The sequence below is a fragment of the Lipotes vexillifer genome, unplaced genomic scaffold (assembly GCF_000442215.2).
Source record: "Lipotes vexillifer unplaced genomic scaffold, Lipotes_vexillifer_v1.1 scaffold4328, whole genome shotgun sequence".
NCBI lineage: Eukaryota > Metazoa > Chordata > Mammalia > Artiodactyla > Lipotidae > Lipotes > Lipotes vexillifer.
In genome coordinates, this window is record NW_006785146.1 from 68678 (window position 1) to 74791 (window position 6114).

Here is a 6114-nt window from a genome sequence, read left to right on the forward strand (position 1 = left end):
CTGCTTAAAATAGCTTCATGGTCTTTAGACCAATGACCGGAAAATTGTGAATAATAATTTTTTTTAAAGAAACATGATAGATTAGGCAGAACATGCTAGCTTCTCGAAGTGTCCATGGAATCCTGGTTCGAACATGAATGATAGGTTTTGACTGTGAGCACAGACAAGCTATAGCACCTCCAGGGATGAAGGATTCACCACCACCTAAGCCGGCTGCTTGCTCTTCTGCCCCACTCAATCCAGGATCTGCCTTCCCACAGCTTCCCTCCATCCGTCGGCCTAAACTCTCCCCTCCGGAGCACCGCTGAGGATGAGCCTGACACGGCCCTCGCCCCACTGCTTGTCCTGTACACTCCTGACACAGGCCTGCGGGATGAGGGGACTCCGTGACACAGCTCAGCTTGAGGGTGAGGCCCCGACGCCACTCCGAGCCTGGAGGTCTGCACCCCAGTCCTGGATCCTCCACTACTGACGGCGGGACCTTGGCCAGGTCACCTCGACTTCCTTTCTGTCCTGAGAGAGGTGATTGCGCACCTTTATTCTTTCCTGAAACAACTGCTTAGAGTTGTATTAATCAGGGTTCTCCAGAGAACCAGAATAGGATGTTCATGCATGTGTACGTTTCAAGACATTTATTTATTTATTTACGTATTTATTTATTTGTTTTTAAAGATTTTTTTTTTTGATGTGGACAGTTTTTTTTTTAAAGTCTTTATTGAATTTGTTACAATATTGCCTCTGTCTTACATTTTGGTTTTCTGGTCGCGAGGCATATGGGATCTTAGTTCCCCCATCAGGGATCGAACCTGCACCCCCTGCATTGGAAGGCAAAGTCTTAACCACTGGACCGCCCGGGAAGTCCCTCAAGAGATTTATTATAAGGAATGATTCACATGGTTAATGAGGCTTACAAATACCAACATCCGTGGTCTGCAAGCCGGAGACCCCGGAGGGCCAATGCTGTGGTCCAGCCCAAGTCCGAAGGCCTGAGAACCGGCAGAACCAATGGCGTAAGTTCCAGCCCAAGGGCAGGAGAGGACCCAAGTCTCAGCTCAGCACTCAGGCCAAGGAAATTCCCTCTTACTCAGCCTTTTTGTTCTATTCCGGTCTTCAGCTGACTGGACTGCATTAGGGAGGGCAATTCACTTCACTCAGTCTACCGATTCAGGCGTTAATCTCACCCACAAACACCCTCACGCGTGAGACCCAGGATGTCGTTTGACCAAATGCCTGGGCGCCCCCGGGACCCAGTCAAGCTGACACATAAAAATTAACCATCATAAGAGCTACTAATTTTCCACAAGCACTGGTTTCTGGGCTTCCCCAAAATTATGAACTGCTGTGTTTTCACTCTCATCCAGTTGAAAATAGTTTGAAACTTCCCTTGTTACTTTGTTTTTTATTCATTGCTTATTTAAAAGTAGGTGGTTTAATCTTCAAATATTTTTGAGATTTTCTGGATAGCTTTTTAATTTGCTTTTTCATCGTAGAAAATACACATAACAGATATTATCTTCTTAACCATCTTTAAGTGTACAGTTCAATGGCATAAGTACATTCACATTGTTGTGCGACAATCACCCCCATCCATCTCCAGAACTCTTTTCATCTTGCAAAACTGAAACTTTGTCCCCAATAAACACTAACTCCCCATTCCTTTCTCCCTGAACACCTGGCAACCACCTTTCTACTTTCTGTCTCTATGAATTTGACTGCTCTAGGTACCACATATAGGTGGAATTATACAGTATTTGTCTTTTTGTGACTGGCTATTTCACTGAGCATAATGTCCTCAAGGTTCATCCATGTGGTCGCATGCATCAGAATTTCCTTCCTTTTTAAGGCTGAACAATATTCTGTTGTCTGCAGAGACCACATTTTGTTTATCTATCATCTGTTGCTAGGCACCTGGGTTACTTCTATCTTTTAGCTATTGCAAATAGGACTACTGGCACACAGGTGTAAAAATATATCTTGAAACCCTGCTTTCAATTGTTTTGGACGTATACTTAGAAGTGAAATTGCTGGATACAGTAATTCTATGTTAAATTTTTTGAGGAACTGTCATACTGTTTTCCCCAGAGCTGCATCATTTTACATTCCCACCAGCGATGTATGAGGGTCCAATTTCTCTACATCCTTGCCAACACTTGTTATTTTCTGGGGTTTTAAAAATAGTATCCACCCTAATGGATGGAAAATAGCTTATGTGAAAATAGCTTATGTGAAAAATAGCTTATGTGAAAATAGCTTATGTGAAAATAGCTTATGTGAAAAATAGCTTATCTTTATTAATACCTAATTTAACATGATTTTTGAGAGTTATTTCATGGTCCAGCATGTGGACTATATGCAATGTATATTTCATGACTACTTGAATAGAATGTGTATTCTGCAAGCGTTCAGTCTATAAATATCAATTAGGACAGTTTGTTGACAGTGTTACTTAAATATTCTATATCCTTACTCATGTTTCATGTACTTTTTTGTCTACTGAAAGGTGTTAAAATATTCAATATTATACGCTAATAAGTTTGACAACCTAGATGAAAGTAACAAATTCCTTGAAAAATCACAACTCAGTGAAATGGATACAAAAAGAAATAAAAAATCTGAATGATCCCTTAACTGTTAAAAAAAAATTAAACTGTAATAAAGAACTTTCCCACAAAGAAAAATCCAGGTCAGGATGGCTTCCCTGGGGACAGCAGATCAAACATTTATAGAGGAAATAATTCTAATTTACACCATCTCTTCCAGAACATAGAGGAGGCGAAGATGTTCCCTACTCTTTTTAGTGGGCCAACATAACCCTGATACCAAACTCTGACAAAGATATTAAAAGCAGAAAAAAGTACACATCAATATCCCTTTTAAACACAAAAATTATTAACAAAATATTGGACGATAGTTATAAAGCAGAAACCAACACACCATTGTAAAGCAATTATACTCCAATAAAGATGTTAAAAAATATATTGGAAAATAGAATCCAGAAATATATAAAAATATAACACATCACGACCAAGAAGTACTTATCCCAGGAATGTGAGTTTGGTTTAGCATTCAAAACTCAATCAGGGGGCTTCCCTGGTGGCTCAGTGGTTGAGAGTCCGCCTGCCGATGCAGGAGACACGGGTTCGTGCCCCGGTCCAGGAAGATCTCACATGCCGCGGAGCGTCTGGGCCCGTGAGCCATGGCCGCTGAGCCTGCGCGTCCGGAGCCTGTGCTCCGCAACGGGAGAGGCCACAACAGTAAAACTCAATCAGTATATATCATCACATTAAGGAATTAAAATGGAAAAATCATATGACCATCTCATTAAGGCAGAAAAAGCATTTGAGAACATTCAACACCCACTCACGCTAACAGCTTTCAATGAAGTAGGAAGAAAACTAATAATATGCATCTATGAAATACACATAGTTACCAACCTGCTTAATAGTGAAACGTGGAAAGCTTTCCTTCATATCAGCAACCAGGCAAGGATGTCTAATCTCACCACGTCGATTCAACATTGTACTGGAAGTTCTAGCCAGTGCAGCAAAGTAAGGGGGAAAAAAAGAACATATTGGGGACGTCCTTGGTGGAGCAGTGGATAAGACTCTACGCTCCCAACACAGGGGGCCTGGGTTCAATCCCTGGTCAGGGAACTAGATCCCACAAGCATGCCACAACTAAGATCCAATAAAACCAAATAAATAAAATCAGTAAATAAATTTTTTTAAAAGAAAAAAAAAATAATTGGAGGAAGAAATACAGCTGTTTCTATTTGCAGACAACATGATCCTATATACAGAAAACCCAAAGAATCATAAAAACAAAACCAAAAAACTACAAAAACTAATAAGTGAATTTAACAATGTGGCAGGTGATACGGAGGAGGAATTTTTCCTCTGCCCTTCTAGGTTCTTCTGGCTGGTCTAAGAATTAAGCTGACATGAGACAGACAAACAGGAGAAAATCAAACAAAATTTAATAACATGTATACATGGGAGAGACCAAGGAAAATGCAGGAATTCAGTAAAATGACTGAATCCATCACCTTAAATACCATCTTCAGCTAAAGACAAAGAGGATGCTGGCGGTAGAAGATTGGGACTTCAAAGGGGAGGAAGGCGATTCACACAGAGATGGAAAAGCACTTGTTTGGTAAACAAGCTGTTGCTGGGCCAGGCAGAGACCATGGGACACAGAGAGGACGTTTAACCGACAGACTTTGCTGGGTTGCTCCTTATGAACACACCTAGTTCACGGTACACACGTAGTTCACGTTATCTATAGTTATCTGTGGAGACAGCTCCCTTCCTGGAACAGGTCCTCTATCTACATTCTTTTTAGGCAGTTAGGGGGATGTCAAAGATTCTTCCAGAATACTTTGGGCCTTGATTATTTTCAACTTGAAATAATCCCATGTCAAAGAGCTACATTTGGCATGGCAAATTTTGCTTCTTTACACAGGACACAAGATCAACATACAAAATTTGAGTTTACATACAGTAGCAGCAAGAAATTGGGAACAAAAATGTAAAAAGACATCATTTGTAATACCATAAAAATATCACATATTTAGAAAGTAATTTGATAAAATAAATGCATGATTTCTACATTGAAAACTATGAAACAACGCTGAGAGGGCGGATACTCTATGTTCATAGGTTGGAGGATTAAAAATTCGTAAGCTGTCCATCGTCCCCAAATTCACCTATAATTTAACACAAATCGAAGACAAAAAATAACTCAGTAGGCTGCTTAGTAGGAACTGACAAGCTGATCCTAAAATTTACATGAAAATGAAAAGGATCTAGAAGAGCCAAAATGATTCTGGAAAAGAACAAAGTTGGGGGACTTCTACTTTTTTTATTTCAACATTCACTGTAAAGTAATCGAGCTTTCATGGTATGGACATAAGAACAGACAAATATATTTATGGAACAAAATGGAGTCAGAAATAAACACTCACAAACATAGTCAACTGAATATGGACAAAGATCCTGAAGTAATTCAGTTGGGAAATGCGAGCTTTTCAGAAGAGTGCACAAAAACATAAAAAATAATTTGAGATATAGGCAGAACCATAAATCTTCCAGAAGGAAACATGGAAAAATACGTCTGTGACCTAGGGGCAGGCAGAGATTTCTAAGTAACAAAACCATACAAGAAAAAAAATAGTAAACTGGATTTCATCCAAATTTTAAATTTCTCCTCTTTGAAGACACCGATAAGAGAATGAAAAGACAGCCCCAGATTGGAGAAAATATTTGCGAATCATGTATCAGATAAAGGAATTGTACTCAGAAAAAGAATGCTCAATACTAAATAAGAAAACAAACAATCCAATTTAAAAAAAAATACACAACAGATTAGAGCAAACACTCCACCAAAGACATATGGGTGGCAAATAAGTAAAGGAAGATATACACGGCATCCTTAGTCATAAAAGGAATGCAAATTAAAAGCACAGTGAGATACACTTACATAGGTATTAAAATGGCTAGAATGAAAAAGATGTATCAAACCAACTGCTGATGAGGCTGCGTTGGAATTGGAATCCTTATGGAAAGCTAGTGGGAATGTGAAATTGTACAGAAACTTTGGAAATCAGCTTGGAAGTTTTTAATAAGTTAAACATACACATACTATAAGACACAGCAATCACGCTCCTAGGTATTTACCCAACGAAATGACAGCATATGTGTCAAAAAGATTTGAATGCAGATGTTCATAATGGCTTCCACTGCTTTAGCCAAAAACTGAAAATTCCCAAATGGTCATCAGCAGAGTGGTGAATAAACAAACTATGGTTTCTCATACAATGGAATACGTCACACTAATAATACAAAAAGGTATTAATACCTATAGAACCACGGATGAATTTAAAAATAACTATGCTGAGTGAGGAGGCTGGCAGGGAGGGTGTGAAGGAACTCCAAGTGAGGGAGGGAGAGAAAAAGCCTGCAAGACGGAGGGAGAGAGGGAGCCAGCGAGAGGGAGGGAGAGAGGGAGCCTGCGTGAGGGAGGGAGAGAGAGAGGGAGCCTGCGTGAGGGAGGGAGAGAGGGAGCCTGCGTGAGGGAGGGAGAGAGAGAGGGAGCCTGCGTGAGGGAGGGAGAGAG